Source organism: Phoca vitulina, unplaced genomic scaffold (assembly GCF_004348235.1).
Source record: "Phoca vitulina isolate PV1807 unplaced genomic scaffold, GSC_HSeal_1.0 scaffold3, whole genome shotgun sequence".
Lineage (NCBI taxonomy): Eukaryota > Metazoa > Chordata > Mammalia > Carnivora > Phocidae > Phoca > Phoca vitulina.
In genome coordinates, this window is record NW_022589706.1 from 22,705,961 (window position 1) to 22,726,607 (window position 20,647).

Here is a 20,647-nt window from a genome sequence, read left to right on the forward strand (position 1 = left end):
GATTTTATGTCTGATAGCAAGTGTGCTCTACTTTTTCCAGTATTGAAATCTTTCCTTCATCTCTGTCAGGTTTAAAGAAAAGAAAGCTTTCAGATGTAAGCTATTCTACCACAGATAGTCTCATTCAAAAGGTCACTCTACCCCTTGTATACGGTAAGTAATTGGATCTAGATTTTCAGTAAATGGTCAGTACTTAATCACTGTCATTTGGTCTCACAATATGTCAATTTATCTCGCTCATTGAATTTCACTTTGACAAGAGATAGTATGATTATCCAGGAACATACCTTCTGCCATATTTCAGTAATGTTATAGCCAACAGGGATGATGAATTAGTTTCCTGGTACTCTTCTTACATGTTCAGTCCTTTAGGTTCTAATTTAACCCTTCTTCCCTTCTTACTTGATACGTTCTCCCTGAACACGCTTATCTACTCTCCTGACGTCAGTTATATTCTATACACAGATTATTCCCAAATCTAAATCTCCAACTAAGACCATCCATTTCAGATTCTAGTCTATAGAGTCAACTTCTTCTTGTACATTTTTCCCTGGATGTCCAGCAATTGATATCAGTATCTCGAACATCAAGATCATATTCTTTGGCCCCGGCAATCTGCTTATTTTCCTCATCACCTCTTTCAACAAATGTTACCATGTTCTCAAACTTGAACCTCATTCAAACCTCACTACTTATTTTTCCTTGTTATTTGCCCCATATATAACACATAATCTATTCTACCAGTTATACATCCTCATATCCCTTGATTCAGTCGATTTTATTTCCACTTTTGCTACATAGTTCAAGCACTATCATATCTCATCAGCATTACCGTAAGAGCTAATTAATTATTATTTTTCTGTTAAACCCTGTTAACCTACAAACAATTATTCTTTTTGGAACCTGTGGGATATTACCCCAAATCCAAAGCCAAACATTTAGTTCCTCTGCTTAAACTCTTGTGATGGTCCTTATTGCCTTAAAAATAGTGTAAATTACTTTGTGTACTCAAATTCTTACCTAAGTGACTTCTGTTTATTTTTAGTTTAAGGTTAGACATCGCTTGCTATGGGAAGTGATTTTTAAACAGTGCATTGTAAGGGGAATTCCTCTTAATATTTTCTTACTATCTTCTTCCATGCAATGTGGACTAGCCTGTGTTTGCAGTGGATTGTAATTTCCTAATTTGCCAGTATGGCAGGGGTTACTTCTATTTGTTCAACATTATATTTTCAACTTTAGTACAGTGTTTTTTTTTTTATAAGTTATGCAATAGATACTTAATATTTATTGTGTGGGTATCATATGAGTAAAGAAGATATGCACAGTACTTCTGGTTTAGAACAAAATTAGCTACATGTAGTAGATCTTGTTATATTTTAACCAACTGCTACCAAACCTCTATCTTTTTATGAAGAGAAAATCAATTTTTTAAAAAAAATTACATATCTCCATCCTCAAATCTAATCAAACATGAAAATCCTATTCATTTTCAATAGGTACTTTATGTCTTTCCTTATAACTAGATTTGACCATGTGACACGATTTTGGCTAATGAGAATTTTGCCTTGGGAATACAATAATTTTTTTCTTCTCCTGTCTAATAAAATGGGACAGATGAAGAAAAGAGCTTGTTGCTGTTATCATTTTCCCCTTATTCTTGACCAGATAGCAAGAATGATGCTTGGGATGTGGCATCCATGTCATAAGTCTGAAGTGACACTCAGGAGGACAAAAGAAACTATGCTAAAATCATAAGGAAAGAAAAGATCTTTTTGGGTCTTTGAAGAAACTGTTGAGCTACCAACACAAAGCTATTAACCAAGTAAACTATAAATAACCTCAATGGTATAAGTCACTGTCCATAGAGCATTTTGTTATCTTATTTTATAATGGATATTCTAATCCTCAGCCTTATTTGATACTGCACATAGTAGAGTACCTGGCTCATAGGTAATGTTAAATAAAATGTCTTGAATAAAAAGCATAGGGAATGATACTTTTTAGAGTTCTGCATATGATCTCTGGATACTCAAAATCTTCTCCAGAGTGAAAATGATGCCTAAATGAAACCTAAAATATAATGATATAGACACATGATCATAGTCTACTAATTTTATTGACAATTAATGAGTTAGATACTAGCAAGTAAGCAAAAAGAAATCAAGGTATTTTTGTCCATGGATGGTTGTTAAATTGGTGTTTCTATGGAGGAATGAGAGCTGGAATCTCCTATTTCAGCATCTTACTGAAATCACTCCCCATAATATTTAAGAAAACATTTAAGAAAATCAGTATTTAGGAAATAAAAATGTATCATTATAAGATTTTCAACTGTCTTTTCATGGGAACAAATAATCTTTGTTTTTGTTCATATTATTTTTTTTGTTTTAAATTTATTTACCATAACAACAGATGCTATTAATTTGGGGAGTCTTTTTCCTTTTTTTTTTTTTTTTGCTTTTGTTTTTTGTTTTGTTTTAATGTTGTGACTTTGCATTCCTTGATGATGATGATGATTACAGTCACTATACTTATAGCTAGCCCTTATTAAGTATGTAATATATTATAGCCAGTGTTCTTGTTACTCTAGAAATCTTAACACCTTAGTACTTAAAGAATTCTATGAAGTAGGTACTACTATTTAAAGATGAGTAAATGGAGACAAAGACAAGATAACTAACTTGTCCAAAGTCACATAGCAAGAACACCGAAGATACAGGATTCAAATTTGGACCTTCAGAGAGTATGCTTTGCCTACCACATAAAGCTTCCTCTTATGTGTAAGTACTTCTTAAAAAAAATAATTATAATAATAACAAAATAAGAATGATCTTTCCAATCTCCAAGTTTATTTTTTTTAAGATGTATTATTTATTTTAAGAGAGAGAGAGAGAGAGTGGAAGGAGGGGCAGAGGGAGAGAGTCTTCAAGCAGACTCCCCACTGAGCATGGAGCCAGATATGGGGCTTGATCCCATGACCCATGAGATCATGGCCTGAGCTGAAACTAAGAGTCTGACGCTTAACCAAATGAGCCACCCAGGGACTCCCAATCTCAAAGTTTAAAAACAACTTGCACAAGAAAAAAAAAAAAAAAAATGTAAAGTCCATCTGAACTTACATGATATCCTGGTTCCACTATGTGGACAAATTACATCAACCCTGGAACTTTAGTCATCTCATGTTACACAGGAATAATATAACATATCCAGTTTGCAGGAGTATTGATTATTGGTAAGAGTTATGAATAATGGATCTACTGTGCCTGTAAAAATCATACTTAAAATTACTTGTCTATATTTTTGTATTTTACAAATTTTTGTAAGTGACCATCTATTGCTTAATTATAAAAACATAATTAAACTAAACATCATATTTGACATGTAGTACAAGCTTGAAAATTAGTTATTCTTTAAAATAAAAATAAAGGCTCTGGAGATTTGCATTTTCTGAGTTAATTCTTTCATTATTAGCCAGTTATATCAATGACAGAGCAGAGTCACATATTTACATACATAGAATATTATTAGCTAGAAATAAAAAGTACAAATTGGAGGGGCACCGGGTGGCTCAGTTGGTTAAGCGTCTGACTCTTGGTTTTGGCTCAGGTCATGATCTCAGGATCATGAGATGGAGCCCCATGTCAAGGCTCTGTTCTCAATGTGGAGTCCGCTTGGTATTCTCTCCAACCCCCTCCCTCTGTACCCTTCCCCCCTCCCCGCTCTCTCTCTCTCCTCTAAAATAAGTGTTAATTAAATCTTTAAAAAGACCTTATAAATTGAATATATGGTGTCCTATCTCACACAGCTTTCCCCTCTACACTATCACTGCATGTAAGACAGAAGAGGATTTAACTTTTAAGTGAATTTTAGCCTGGTCGTGTTTTTCCAGACTTCTTTCCAATCGTTAAGAACAATTTTATCTAGTTACTTTCTCATTCATTTTTTTTTTTCAGTTTTGCTGAAAACGATAACCTCTGGACATGTGCAACAAGTTAAGCTGCAAATTAGGTTAGTAATTAGAAAGGCTAATTCCAAACTGCCCAGCCAAGAGCAGGCTACCAAATTATGCTTTATAGTGAAAAAACGTAAATGCAAACTCAGGATGCATATTGTCAATTTTAAATTTTTATCTTCTTGGAAGTAAGAGTGTCAGTTAAAATATTTTAATGTATATTAAACTATGGTAAGATCATTGTTTTTAAAGAAAGAAAATGCCTTATCTCCCATATATAATAACTAAATATATAAAAGGTATATGTACATATAGATAGGTATATAATTTAAACATATTTAGTAATGGCATCTGTATACGAATATATGTTTTCATGTTAGTCCATACATTAATCTTTTATGAAATGTGATAAAGATATATTCAGCATAGAAGTGTATCAGATAAAATGTTTTGAGTTTTCACTAGCCAAAACCCCAAAATCAGTTTATAGGTTTGCAAAAAATTAAATACACACTTTTTAAAAGCATGCTTTAAAGAGGGATTTGCAGTGGTAATTACAACTTATTTAATAAGAAGAAAATGAAATAATGTATTATAAGGTGCTGATAGCATTGTGCAAAAACCCAAAACAGAGAGGTTTTGTGTATCAGTTTGGTCCACTTCAATAAATTTCTTGGCCTGCACTTAAAATTCCACAGCACATCTTTGAACATGACTTTCACAGTGATATGATTTTGTTCTTCAGTGAACATTATACAATGTTTAATTTAAAAGATAAAGGGAAGGCATTATTCTATAAAAGACAAAATGAAGGGATTTCAATGCAAATGTCAAGTTGCCTGCGTCTAGGATATGAAGAGCTTGTAGCTTTGGATTTTCTTTTCTTTTCATAGATCCATTAATTAAAGATAATACTTAATCTCTTACCAAAGTCACATCTGACTTTTTGAAGAGTTCCATCAGTGGCACCTACAAGCCACACTTAACATTAAATAGAAGGAGAGGATCATTGATTGCAAGGTCTTGGAAAGGAGGTTGTCTGCAAACCCAGAGGTGATTTTACAAATACAGCTGTAGCAGGCTGGATGCATTCCAGAGTTAGGGAACTGTAGAATAATTGAGGAAAGGCTATGAATGGAGGTGGGTGTCTTTGCCCTCTTGTTTTAGGAAGCTTTTATAACCTCCAGGTAACAGACAACATTTCATCCGTTTGTATTTTTCTTCAGATGGCATTAACAAACTAGATGTTTCCAATATCCAGATGTCTGTTGCAAGCATAGAAAACCTAAGGTATTTAGCCAACATTTCACTTTCAGAAGTTTTAAAAAAATACTCATGCAATGTTTTATCCCCAACAGCGAGTTGCCATTTTCTTAATATATACTGTTGTTTTTCCTTCCATGTTTTACTCGAAACACCGATACTCCATACAACTACACACATGGTGATATAAAGGCGAAATTAATATTTGAAATAGGCATTGAAATCTTCAGCTCAAAATGATCCTGCTGGTATTTTGCCACAGCACCCTCTTTTATGAAATAGCTTCCCCTTTTTGAGAGACTGCATTCCCTAAACATGGTTGACCACCTTAATCTCCCTGGCTCATTTAATCTCCTCCCCTCCCCTCCCCTCCCCTCCCATCCCTTTCCCTTCCCTCCCACTTCTCTCCTTCCTCTCCAATATTCTCTTCTCCCATCCTTTCCTCCCCTCTCAGTGTCTCAACAGAAATTCAAGATTAAATAACCTGCAAATGACCACACAGTTACTAAGTGGAAAGTAAAGATCAAAACCCAGATTCTTCAAATTACTGAATGGGCATTATAGTTTTTTCTCTAAGCATGCAATTCACCTCACTCCCCTTATGCACCTGTCACACAATTTGAGTGGGACCAACACATGCAAATACAGAGAGTGAGCGCTGATAGCTTAGTGTTACAGAGCACTGAGTCTGCAAAACTTGTCTGGAGTCTATGTGTCATCTCACAGAAACCGGGCTGACTTTTACTCAGTGTGCAGGGCAGTTTGAAGGAAGATCATGGCCAGACTCTTACCTCATTGGCAAGAGTCTTGCAGTGTCATTTGGGATGGATATGAAGGTGATCAGATAAAAAGTTAGAGTACCAGGACTTAGGCTATGGCAGAAGTGCAGTCCAAAGATGATACTAATTTAATAAAATCTAAGGAATGAAGAAAATAGATTCAAGAAACATTTAGGAGAAAAAACAATAAACATTGGTGAGGAGATGCAGAGACATTGATAATAATATTGATTATTGATAATCAATTATAATCTTGCAATTATTGATATTTATGCCCTCAATTCTTCCAACCTATTTTTCTCACTTTCTTTGGACATGAAACAAATCCTCATATGCTCTGCAGAAAGTCTTTGAATGGCATTCATGACGTTACTAGCATAGAGAAGAATGTCAAAGTTCAAAATAAATTGATCTGTTTCTTGATTCACAATGCTTTAGCAATGCTTAATATATAGATGGTCTCCCTACCATAATCCAAGTGAAGGGATGGAACTTCCTGTGTCAAACAGAATCAGGTATATTTTCATAGTGCTTGTGATGTTTTACAGGTAGAGGGCTGGTTTCTCAGAATAAGGAAAGAAAAATACAGGAGCATTGAATCTTAAGATGCCCTCTGAAGCCCAGGTAAATGATATCATGTAACTTTATTTTTGTATCCAGTAAAATAGAGTTATCTCTACTCAGTACAAAAATACTGAGGTGTTTTTGCATTAGGCAGATTTTTGTAGGAGTCCTAATTTTCATTTGGAGTTGTTGGTTCACAAGTGATACCACTGCTATAAGATAAATGAAAATAAAACAGGAAAAAATCTGAGAGAATGCCTTAGCTTTACTTATTAAGAATTTTCATGTTGCTATAATGATAAAAAGTCAGAACTTGAGATTTGAAATCTCTTAATTACCCTGTGGTTTGCTGTACATATCTATGCCTGGAATAATGTATATTACATCATGAAATACATATCAAATATATATCAGAGGTTCTGTTCATAAACTATGTTGCGACTTCCATAAAGTTCTGAGTTAAAAAAAATCATTTTCTGTACTTCCACATTGTATTGTTTAATGGACTCCATCCCAGAACTCTGGGATCATGACCTGAGCTGAAGGCAGATGCTTAACTGATTGAGCCTCCCAGGTGCCCCTAACATCTGATTATCTTGACTGTGACAGTTGAATTAGATTAATTTTAAATTGTCATACCAAAAATCATATCAAAAGCAACTGATTTATTCATTTGTCAACCAAGTTGTCTTAGTGAGAAAGATGGGCACATTCACATTTCTTTTCAATTTCGAATGCTTTCTTTTGGAATTAGGAACTCATGGTTCATATTGACTTCACATATACAATTTTAAATCTCAAAGTAAGAAGGTCCATGAAAAATCATGGAAATATTAAAATAAGTACTTTTGTTTGAGAGTTCCATTAAATCTATTTTCAGTCTTGTTTACAAAACTTACACCACCACCCGCTCACCCCGTCTTCATCTAACATTGAAAATAGTTGTGCAGCGTTCATCTTAGCAAAGGCTATGTAGATGCCACATGGCAAAGAGACAGAAATAAGACACAATCCCAATTCTCAAGGTACTTGCCAATGGGAGAAAGAAGAAAGTAGCACAAGAAGGAACCATGTGTCAGGGACTCTATGTGAGGAACAAAAAAATTACTATGGGAGTGTATTAGAAAAGTACAAACATGGGTTGTTTCACTAAGTTTTTTTTTTTTTTTTTTTTTTGTTATTTCACTACTATGTGTACTGTTTTTATTTTTATTTATTTTTTTTTAATTTTTTTTTTTTTTTTTACTAAGACATTTCTTTTGAAGGTTTGATAACATAATGAATTCTATAAAAAGGTTGGGAGCAGTCAAAGCCCAGTGCATTCATGGAAGCAAAACTTACTATTTTTGTTCAATGTAATGTCCTTCTTTCTGTATTCTTGTTTTTGCCCTTTGGTCAGGGGCACCATTCTTCAGGAAAATGTGGAGTACAAAAAAAAAAAAAAAAAGAGAGAGATGACACCCTTTCACTTTAATATACATACTTCTTGTTTTTGTGCAAAAAATACCGGAATAAAGTTTGAATCAGATATGTTGTTTTAAGACCAATATGTCCCGTTAATTAGAAGCAGATTAAGAGTCCCCTGAGTTTTCCTGTCATGACATATTTTTCAGAAAAGAATTTTGGGGCCAATTTCCTCATATATCTTTAGAAAAAAAATTATTCTAGATTTTCTCCTTCCTTCTTTTTGTGAGAACAACAAACAGGGTTGTGATAACAGGATCCTGGATAATTAACAAATTGATAGTGTGTGTCATTGCCATATTTCTATAATCAAATTTGGGAGAAAGCTGTCATGTTCTCAACACATTTAATGCATGCATTGTGTCTAAGTTTCATCTGGATGAACAGCCAGCTTATCACAATCTTGGAAAAACTTGCAGCTTTCTCAAAAAAGCCCCAGGCACTTTTTTTCCAAAACCCAGGGCTTTTCTAAGATTTGTTTTCTCAGGTTGGTTTGTCTCAAAACCCGTTTTTTTGGAACCTGTTACAAGACTTAGAGCATGCCAAAGAATCAGAATTAAGTTTGTTTTTGTCAAGTAACTTAGAAAACATGATATCAACTAATAGATACTTACTACCAAGAGCAATATACACTTTCATAAAATTATAGGAGAGTTTTCAGAGCTTTTACATCCATGATAATTGTATTTCTCAAAAACTGTTTTTTTGTTTTTTGAATTGATTTTCAATGAAGTACAGATTGGAAACAATTTGATATGTGAATCTCATTTTATAATTAATATTTGTATATTAGTTACATGTGTAGGAAAATCTATAATGAGGAAATAATTGACTCCAACTATCTGTAATAGAAATTAGATTTAATATTGCAAAAGCAATAAATTACATACTTAGTGGTAGACTTAATAATGCTTTGGCCATGCTAATCTTCTCTGTATCATTCCAATTTTAGTATATGTGCTGCTGAAGTGAGCACAATAATACTTTGAATACAACTAACTCAATTAAAATACATAAAACTATACCATTTTATTAGTAATATCAGGGCAAAATTTACCTAAATTTTTGTCAACTTCAAATAGCATTACCTACTTGAAAGATGCAGTTTTTAATTTTTGAAATGCGCAGATCACTTATCAAAACCACATTAATACTTCTCAATTCATGAATATAATCAAGTCTATGTTTTCAAGCATCTCCTCTCCAACACCACATACACTTACACACACGCAATATAATTCTATAATTTTTTGGTCTTTCTTTATACACCTTAATTTTGTTTTTTGAGCACAAATATAAAAATAGAATCCCTAGGTTTAAATACCGACTCTGTATTTTACTATTTTTGTGAATTTGACTGAATTATTTAATATTACTGGGCTTCATGAATGTCATCTACAAAAGAGAATATAATAAAACCTATTTCACATATATGCATAATCAAACAATATAATTCATGTTAAAGAGCATTATATTCTGTAACATGTTGCATGTGTTTTTATCTCTAAAATATTTATCTGTTATATGCATAGTATTGTGTTACACTCTGAAGTAAACAGAAAAGAAATTTGGAGTAATGTAAAATATAATAAATCTTTATCAAAGAATTGTAATCTATTCCAGCAAGAAATGACCATATCAAGCATTCAAGTAGTGACACAAATGAAAGCAAACAGCATAAGATTGTGCTCCCTAACAGTGATAAATGCCACAAAATGTTGCCAAAGTTTAAAGGCCTGGGGACTCAATGTGGCATGAAACTATTTGGGAGTATATAACAAAGGTGTTGATCTTGAATTGGACATCTAAAAAGATGGGTATGGTTGGAGCAGGGCACTTTGATGGATAATAATAGTCAATGAATTAGATGAGTTAACAATACAGGGTCTCCAATAGCAATAAAAGCTGGGCTCTTAAGTGGACGGGAATGGGTCTCACTGTGGCCTTCTAAGCAAGGCAAATTTCATAATGCAATGAGGCCCATCTAGGCAAATAAATTTGGTATGAGAATGCCAAGTGGATTTACAAGAGGATTCAGTAAGAAATAAAGAGAATATGAATCTAGAATCCAGTTTCAAAGGCTTTGGAAATCTAGACCAAATTTCAGCCTCAAAATTATCTAATTTTTTTGTCCGAATGTCATTCAATAAATTTAAATCCACATAAAATTTGACAAAGTCTGAAAATAGTAATAATCCCTACAGAAACAGCTATTTGCCTAAGGAGCAATCAGCAAGTGCCTTTGCAGTTATATACCTCAATGACTTATGATTATTAAATTTATAATGTGTTGAGAATTCGGCACCTAATTCCTTTAATTTCACTGAATTCTTTAAGCTAGATTTTTCTGTTCCAGTGCCAAAGAATCCTTAAATAATAGTAATAACAATTATTATTATTATTATTATTATTATTATTATTATTATTGAAATTAGAGCAGAAAGACTTTATAGTCATTATTCTGGTGAATGAGAGGTTTTTCTAAGTTTGAGAGGCAGGGTCATGTCGTCCTCAATAATTCACCACGCCAAAAGAAGTTAAATAACTGAGTTAAGGAGTATTAAATAGAACTCTCAGATAGAAAGTCCTAACTTTTTGGAAGAGTAGGAGGAGGAAAAGAGGGAGAACAGAGAAGGAAAATCTTAGGAAAGAACCCCTAGCTATGATCACCCATCATTCCAGTTAAGTGGGGAGTTCCAAATACAGTATACAGACATCTGGATTATAGATTATCTAGTCAAATACATCAGCTTCCTTTTTTTTGTTGTTGTTTACTATTTGATAAACTCTGATAAGAATGATACTATCTTGAGGGTGTTTAGACCACAATATTAATGTTTTACCATGAAAACAAAGCTGGTTACATTCTTAATTTTGTCAAGTATTAATTATAATTGTCAACTATCCATTATCTCCTGGATCCTCAGAGTAGATAATCACTCTATGCAATCTTATGAAAGAATGCTTATATTTTTATATCTTATTATGTGATACAGAATATGTGGCATTTTTAAAAAAACATTAGCTTCTTAATAATCTTCTTAATATTACTTAGTGTAGGTTCAGATTTAATTAATCTGGACTCTCCGAATACACTTAAGGAAGGCTAAAAGGAAAAGACCCAGAATCTCATTGTCAATCAAGAATAATAGGTCTTAGATGAAAACATACTGATGATATTCACAAACAATATAATATTGAGTTTAAAATCCTTTGGAAGATCATACTTTAGTTATCCCACTAGAGACATACACAGGACTCAATATTTATTTATTATAATTCTATGATATTTCATGAAGAAAATTAGTATTTTTCCCTTCCCTACCATGGTTGGGGTTGGAAAAGAAGGAATTATGGTGAGGACAAGTATGACTAAATACTTTTTAATATATCTTTAGTTAGAAAATAGCAGAGTACCTGAACATAAGGCTAGAATATAATACAGTGCAATGCAAGCTTTATTTCATCTCTTCTCAAACTGTAGTATACAGAGAAATCAACTGAGTCTGATGTTAAAATGCAGATTCTGATTTAGTGGGTCTGGGGTGGAGATCCCTGAAATCCAGCTTCCAGGTGACGAAACTTTGATTATAAATTTATTATTTTAAATACATTCTTTTTGGGGGCACCTGGGTGGCTCAGCAGTTAGTTAAGCTTCTGCCTTCTGCTCAGGTCATGATCCCAGGATCCTGGGATCAAGCCCCACATCGGGATCCCCGCTCTGCAGGAAGCCTGCTTCTCCCTCTCCCATTCCCCCTGCTTGTGTTCCCTCTCTCGCTGCATCTCTCTCTGTCAAATAAATAAATAAAATCTTTAAAATAAATAAATAAATAAATACATGCATACATACATACCTACATACATACATTCTTTTTTAACACACGTGTACTTTTTTGGAAAGAAATTGTGTTCTTTACAGTAATTTTTCAAATGAAATATAAACCTCTTGAAAGCCGGAACAGTTTTATATCTCTATTGTCAACCCAAATAAAGAAGGGAAACTGAGGCAAACTCAAATGATCAGAAACTGTGTTGATTTGGGAATAGCAGAGGAATTGCGATTCAGGTAACACATGCCATAGCAAGTTATGCGCGAGTCCCTTGACAGTTTAGGGCAAGCGGTAGTTATGGATCAGGAGTGCAAAGAGCAAGTCCAGAGTTGAAGCGGTTGGTTCAGTAGCTTGAGGATGGGGAGAAATATTTGGTAAATTGGTCAGGAGATAAGTCTCAGTCTTCCATAAATCAAGCATTCAATGGAAATCAGTCTATTGGCTCTTAAGGTCTCTTCTTCTCAGGCATATCACATGCATGAGATTCTCCATTTCATGACCTCCTGCCCCTTTTCAGATTGACATTTTTTTTGCACTATGTATCCCTAATCCTGACTGAGAAGTGTTCAAAAAATATTTATGCCTAATAGTGGTGTTGATAACTTCTGTACATAAATTGCTTTAACTTCCAAACCCAAAAAGCCTGTAGTAATTGCTAGGTGTCATTGTTCAAAAACATTTTAAGAATGATTACCTGTAGGGCGCCTGGGTGGCTCAGTCGTTGAGCGTCTGCCTTCGGCTCAGGTCATGATCCCAGGGTCCTGGGATCGAGTCCCATATCGGGCTCCCTGCTCCGCGGGAAGCCTGCTTCTCCCTCTCCTACTCTCCCTGCTTATGTTCCTGTTCTCACTATGTCTCTCTCTGTCACATAAATAAATAAAATCTTAAAAAAAAAAAAATGATTACCTGTATATACCTTATTTTGAGTCTGAAAGTTGATTTCTGAATATTGGCATGACCAATTTTTGGCCATTTGACTTTGGAAGGGTTGCCCAACTTCTCTGTATTTTGTTTTTCTCACATAAAATGAAGTTAGAAATTATGCCTGCCAAGGATGATTTCAAGGATTATGTGACATATTTATTACATGTTAAGAAATGTGTCTGACATAGTGACATCTCCGTGAATGCTAGTTATTTTGATTCTTTTAATTGTATGTAGTAGTACATATACATGTACTATACATGTTATATGAATTTATAAGTATTTAAAAATTTTTATAATAAGCAGATCTTTATTTTGTTTAAAATCTGATAGTGCAAACCTGTACTAATTTCTGTAACTTAACAGGATCTGATGATACTTTACCTTTGTACACTTTTGTGTAAGAATATATAATACTTATGAAAATACAATGAAATATAATACTTAAGCTATAATTCAGTACTTGATATGCTATTCATGAACAGCAGTACTGACATTCCATTGTTCATAATATCAGCTGAACATTCCATGAGTTATACCCTTTATTTATGTAAGCAGCATGTACCACTATAACTGATAAAACATAGCTTACTCATGATTAACTTTATATACAGTACAGCATTCACATCCTTACAATCATGATTCTTTATATAATTATATCTATTAAAGTGTATATAAATAATGTTACCATTATATTACTCCAACAAGGAAAAATATCAGTTTAAAAAACTTCAGAATTAAAAAAAAGAGAGACACAGGAAGAAATTCCCGTCTAAGTTACCTTCATTTTTTACTTTTACAATGTGTACTTAAAGGCACAATGAAACACATCAGTGCATAGAAAAGCTGGAGAAATCTTCTTTGACAAAATCGGATTGAAAAGTTTATGTGATTTAACTTTGGAATATACTGTAGCCTGTTAACCCACCGTGTTTGTTCTTCTAAAAAAATATCTAGTCCTTCATTTCACAAATATTATTAACACCTGAGAGATTTGAGGAGCTAAATGTGAAGCAAACCATAACAGAAAACAGAATAAAAACTCTGTTAAGTAAAGACACACTTCCAGAGCACATACATGTATCTCTTAAGTTAGCCTTGAAAATCTAAGAAGGCTTCTTGGAAAAGGCAAATCTAAACAGGATCCCCATTAAGTTATAAAAGCCTAAAACTCCCTACCCCACTCTTACGTATTTTCTTTCAATGTAAACTATTTAGGAAATATGAAGGTTTTGTTTATTAAAAAAAAAAAAGAGGATGATTTTAAATCTTTGGTTGGTATCCACAAATTTTTTTTCTGTGTGTTTGTGTGTTTGTTGTCAAGAGTTGATAATAAGATGTGTTTACTCATTATAATCAAATGAAATATGAAAGTTGAGCGAAACCACTGTATATCAATTAATGACCAAATAAAGATAGGTTAATTCTTAGTTTATGAAGTTCAAAATTGTGGTGGGTCATATTTGTTAAGGATTTTCCACGTCTAAGGGTGTGCTTGCAATTGTTTTTATTATTTGACTTACTCATCGGGTACTTGAATGGTGTAGAGAGCAAAATGGAGTCTCTCATGCCAAGCAGGGGCCTGTGTCAAGCAATGACACAAGCAGTTAAGGTGCTGCAGCTAGGAGACATCGGGGGACCAACATCAGCTGACACCCCAGAATTGATAAGGAGCAGAACCAGAGGAGGTCTGCAGAGACCCAAAACCGATCAAATCCCTTTAAGAGGGGAAGGATTTTGGCAGCAAACTGTCAGACTCTTCAGACCTGACCCCTTTATGTCTGACCATTTAAAAAAGGCAACTGCCGCTGAAGACCCTGCCTGATTGATCACCATGATCTCCAAACAGAACCAAGATCCTCCACTGCTTGAACATCAGAAGCAGTCAGTGCCGAGAGCTGACCTGGACCAGACTGAGGCCTTAGCTCAACTGCAGGCCCATAGACTGACTTCCAGTTTGGTTGGTTAAGTTCCTGAACCCTTCTGTTACCTTGTTTGTTGTGTGGCTTGTCTTCTGTCCTGCTCTGTGTGCCATGTAAGAAGCCAAGTTTAATCACATGGTGAAGTGTCATTGAGTTTGGAATCATGAACCTGCTTTATAATTGTGATTTAACTTTGCTTTATGATTGAATAAAGCTGACACACCTCGTTTGTGCGCCTTCATAGTGTGCTCATGATAAATGGATTGTTTGGGACTCTGGGTTTTGTGTGTGTGTATGTGTGTTTGTGTGTGTTTTTTATTTGTTTTGATAATTTATTGATAAGTAAATTGACTTTTTTCAAATAAGCCAGGTGAAATTCTGCAGAATCATATTCTTTATTAATGAAAATTTAATTACTGGTTAAAATGATAAGAATACGTGTGGACCTGCATTTATACTCTTGCTCAGGGTCCACAAATAATAGCGATTAGGCTGTATCCATGTCCTTCTGGTTCGAAGCTGATTCTTAGGGGAGGTGTGTTTCATAGGGGTCTGTCTGAGACTCTGCCTTATTAAGAACACCTGCCATCTCACTCTGCAGCATTCTCTAGTGGAGGTCGAGAAGGGAAATTTCAGGATTCAGCTTGTCTTCTCTTCACACCCTGCCTCCTCCATACTAGGGATGAAAAAAGAGTCAGTGTGCCACTCTCAGAGGCTGCCAACCCCTGGTCTAGAAAACAAGACCTATGTTTATAGAGCTTTCACTGTATAGGACCTCACATGGTTCTATGTACCACTTGATTGGATAGTAAGGAAAGCTGAGAAAAAGGCTTATAAACAGGACTTCATTTTGAAAACAGTGTGAGGAGCCTTGTGGGATGTAGGAAATAGAAGCATGCTTGATTTTTCCCATTACTAGAGAGACCTTCGGTAGAGCTTCCAGTCAGTCGTGAATTCAACTTCAGGATCCTTAAAACCTGGATGTATGAAATTGGAGAAGGCTGGCTTTTGACAGGGATCAGTTGGTTTCTTCTAGTAAAGTTTGGGATGTAAATCTGAGGATATCATATTTCATTAGTCAGTATTCTCCAGAGAAACAGATGAGTGGGATTTATGTAAATATATAAGGAAATCTGTTACGAGGTTGAGAAGTCTCATGATTTGCCATTTGCAAGCTGGAGACCCAGAAAGGTCAATGGAATTCAGTCTGAGTCCGAAGGCCTGAAAACCAGAGGAGTCAATGCTGTAAATCCCAGAAAAGATGAAATGAGATGTCTCAGTTCAACAGTGAGGCAGGAAAGAAAGGGGACAAATTTCTGCTTCTTTTACCTTTATTTCTATTCAGGCCTTCAAAGGCTTGAATGGTGCTCACCCACATTGAGTAGACCAATCTACCTACTAAATCCACCAATTCAAATGCTAATGTCATCCCAAAACATCCTCACAGTCACATCCTGGAATAATGTTTAATCTGGGAACTCCATAGCCACTCAAATTGACACATAAAATTACCCATCTCACTAATTTACCCTGACAGAGTCTAAACTTTTTAGTAGATTATGAAAAATGCCACTAGGAGAAAATGTATTTGGGCAATCTCAGACTCAGCAAAAAAGATACTTAGTAGATCAAAATGCTGTTTCTTCCTGAGAATGATTATGTGTTCCCATATGAGTAGTGATGTTTGGTGATCTAGCACCTGCAGCCTGGGGTAGAATATTTTCTGATTTGGTATGTGGGAAACTTTCAAATATTTAAGGGCACTCATCTTTCCTCTAAGTAGTCTGTTCCTTTGAGGATCATAAAAACCTTGAGAAATATTAAGGTTTCTTTTCAAATTTTGTTAATTGAATGTCTCATTTTTTTTTTTAACCCTTCTAATAAATTTGGGCTCTCATTTTATTCCTGTTACACTGGAAACTCAACTTTTCCTAAAGGCTGATGGTGTGTAATATATTCACAGTCAACTAGACAGTCAATTAGGTAGTTTGTAGTAATTTAACATAACTTAGTTGTTGAACATAACCTGTTGTTAGCTGTGTATTCAGATGCGCTGGGTTCAAATCACAACTCAGCTACTTAGCCAGCATGAAAAGTTATTCAACGTTGTTAGATATTAGGGTAATACAATTTAAAACGTAATTGAGATACTACTCTACAACTACTAGAATTATTCAGACATTTTTGGAAAAAAAATATTGGAAAGATATGGACTAATTGAGTCTCTTACACATTTCTGGTAGAAGTGTAAAATGAAGTAACTACTCTGAAAAATGTTTGGTAGCGTCTTTTAAAGTTGTATCATATTTTCCTTACGATTTACATATCACATTTATTTATACACGATTTATTTAAATGTGCTCTCATGTAAACCACAATTTTTGTTAATTACTTTTTGTGGTTGTTGTTGTTAATTACGGTTTATCACCATGAATCTTTTATCTGAGATCACCTTCTTTTTGACTTATATATAACCTTAAACAATATAAAAAAATTATTACTATCAACAGTGGTCTAAGAGATTTTATATACATAGTGCTCTTGAAAAAATTGTATCAATCAGATAACACAAATTTTCATTATCATTCTATTAACATGAACTTTTTAGTTGGGCAAAGGATTAAATTATTTACAGAAAACAGAACAGTGCCTATTGTTATAAAACATACAAACATATTAAACACAGAATTGTATATATTGACAATTAAAATACACTTATTTCAAATTTTAATCTGTTTTACAATGGGCAAGTGTATGGTTTTAAATAACAAATATGAAATAAATGCAACTGAATGTTGAATGTATTTATTTACATTGTTCTGGCAGAAACATGCTTCTCAGATTCACAAACAAGACATTTAGACTGTTCAGAATCTAGTTTTAGGAATAAAGATCTTTATATCCTGAGAATATTTAAAGTTCTGGGGCAATTTCAAAGAAAGAATACAGTTTATTGTTAGAGACACAAAGATTAATTTCTACAATAGTGTTTTGATTTTAAGAAGTTGGCATTTGAGCCAAGTTTTAAGGTAAATAGAGCTCACTTAATTCGTTCAATCAAAAAGTTTCTTTTTTGAAGGTCTGTAGAGATTTTGCTTGCATTTGTGTCTGTTCCCTAGAAAAAAATTCGGTGTGATTAAATAATTCTACTAATTTAGTACATTTTGCTGTTTTTTTTTTTTTTAGAGTAATTTGTATTTGGATAAAATTTGTACATTTCCAAGCCAAAACTAGAGTCTTGATGTTTATTTCTAATTAGTACATAAAAGTGAATAAATGTGGCATAAAAGGAACATTAATTTCAAAATATTTTTAAAAGCAATGTTACAGAGACTTATGAAAAAGAAACCTAAGAAAAAGATATATCTGAACTATTAAATTCTAAGTGAATATTGTAGGATAGTCTGAGGGCAGTAGGTACCTAATTGATTTTCCCAACTCAGCCTTAAAAAGAGCCTTTGGGCTAGTTTGTACTTGTAGTCTTGCTTTATGGACCTAAAAGAATAAGTGTGTAAAGTATCACATATTCCAAAGAATTCAAGTCATAAAATGATTCTCAGATAAAGAAATAAGTATAGTATCTCATGCCTTAAAGACATGATGTTAAAAAGAAAAGTACTCAGTGTAAAAAATATTTTTAAACAATTTATTTTAACATACACAATTTTGAAACTAGAAAAGTGAAAGTTATAATATGTGTTGGAAGCAGGTTCTAAGACAGAGATTATTGTACAGGAAGTTATTTGGGGAGTGCTCTCAGGATCAAGAACTATCAGGAAAGAGGAGAACTGAGATTGGGCAGAAAATGAAATTGGGGTGAAGTGCAGTTTCAACAAATGTTTCAGCTTGACCCTACATAGAATTCCAGAGCTGGGATGGCCCATTACAGTGTTGCCTTGTGGGGCCAAGGAACTAGACTTTATATCCCTGAGACAAGTAGTCTAGGATTTGGCTGCCTTCAGAATGGGACATGACTTGAGTGAAGCATCACTTTCCAGCTGAGGACATTCTTAAGAAAGGCTGACCATTGAGTTATGTGAGCCAGCAACTTGGAGGAATGTCACTCCATTTTAAAGGAAATTTGTGGAGTCATTGGAGACTACTCCACATTACCTGATACTTATTATGTTCTATGGCCCCTCCTTGTGCTGAATGCTTAGTATGTATATTTCATTTTATCCTCAAGATATTTCTTAGCCCATCTCTTTAGCTTGGAAAATGAATAAACTTGCCCAAACTACCAGCAAATGGTTACTTCAGCTAAAATATTAGAGCTTCTGTTAAAAGTCAACGTTTTATTTGTAAGAATGCTTCTATCAGTAGATTCAGAAAACAGTATTTTTCATCAGATTCTGATTTCTATTCTTTTTTTTGATGTTCTTCTTTTTTTTATTATGTTATGTTAATCCCCATACATTACATCATTAGTTTTTGATGTAGTGTTCCATGATTCATTGTTTGCGTATAACACCCAGTGCTCCATGCAGTATGTGCCCTCTTTAGTACCCATCACTGGGCTAACCCATCTCCCCACCCCCTCCCCTCTAGAACCCTCAGTTTGTTTCTCAGAGTCCATAGTCTCTCATGGTTCGTCTCCCCTTCTAATTTCCCCCCCCCTTCATTCTTCCCCTCCTGCTATCTTATTCTTTTTTTTTTTAAAACATATAATTTATTATTTGCTTCAGAGGTACAGATCTGTGGTTCTACAGTCTTACACAATTCACAGCGCTCACCATAGCACATACCCTCCCAAATGTCTATCACCCAGTCCCCGCATCCCTCCCACCCCCCACCACTCCAGCAACCCTCTGTGATTTCTATTATTCTTATCTATAGGAATGTAGATACAGGGAGAACTATTGCATGGATTTCAAGCTCTTAGAAAACACAAATTTTGCACAGCAGAAAGACATTCATTATATATACAAGGAGGCAACACATATTAAAATATACATTCTGGGGACACCTGGGTGGTTCAGTTGGTTAAGCATCCAACTCTCGATTTCGGCTCAGGTCAGATCTCAGGGTTGTGAGATTGAGCACTGCATTGGGCTCTGTGCTGGGCATGAAGCCTGCTTAAGATTTTCTCTCTCCCTCTCCCTTCTCCCCTCCCCCAACTCCCTCTCTCAAAAAAAAAAAAAAAAAAATGCATTCTGATGACCATAATATTGGTGAGGTTTATCAGACAAAAGTAAACTGAGAATGCCCCTCTCCTTTCCCCATTCCATTCTTTTTTTTCAGAATATGAACTTATAGTTTCTCATTGCAGCACACTAAGTGGGTCCATCTGCTATGGCTGATTGCAGGCACTATAAATATATGCCATACCATTGAAGCTAAATTTTAATGTGCCATCTAGGACTTTATTTTTATTGTGTATATATGTATTTGCACATACATATATAATATATATTTCATATAAAATAAATTATTATATATTGAAAGTATTTTCCCTGCCCATAATACTTGAAATCATTCCATAGTTGCATACATTTTGGTATCTTCCTGTATCTCTTTCTCTTCATGTGTATATTTTTTTCTACACAATATTCTAGGACCTGTCAATGGGAAACAGGTTTATTACTAGCATTTTATCTTCAGTGTGGGCCAAAATTTAAACAATGATGGCAGTTTGTGTGTGTGTGTGTGTGTGTGTGTGTGTGTGTTTTGTTGCATATACTGAGTCAATAGATACTATAAAATCCTTAGTCCAAATCAGAGAGTGTTGAGTGATATAATAGTATGTGTATGATTAGGGGAGCCTGATGACTTTGATTTGAATCCCAGGCCTTACTTTGATCAACCCTCTTGAGTTCATTTAATTTTCTTTACTGAAAGCCAGGAGTAATATTATTTTCTTTCTGACCTCAAACTTTTACTCCAAAGTAATAGTAAATATAGGTAGAAGTGCAAAGAACTGCAAATTATTTAAAGATATTTAAGTAA

At 34.3% G+C, this 20,647-nt stretch overlaps 1 non-coding gene across 1 annotated transcript; it reads right to left on the reverse strand.

The window, feature by feature from the left end:
- Positions 1-8,893: 8,893 nt before the first annotated feature.
- Positions 8,894-9,001, reverse strand: LOC116630339. Its single transcript, XR_004298938.1, has one exon. It is a non-coding gene; the product is annotated as a U6 spliceosomal RNA (small nuclear RNA).
- Positions 9,002-20,647: the final 11,646 nt, after the last annotated feature.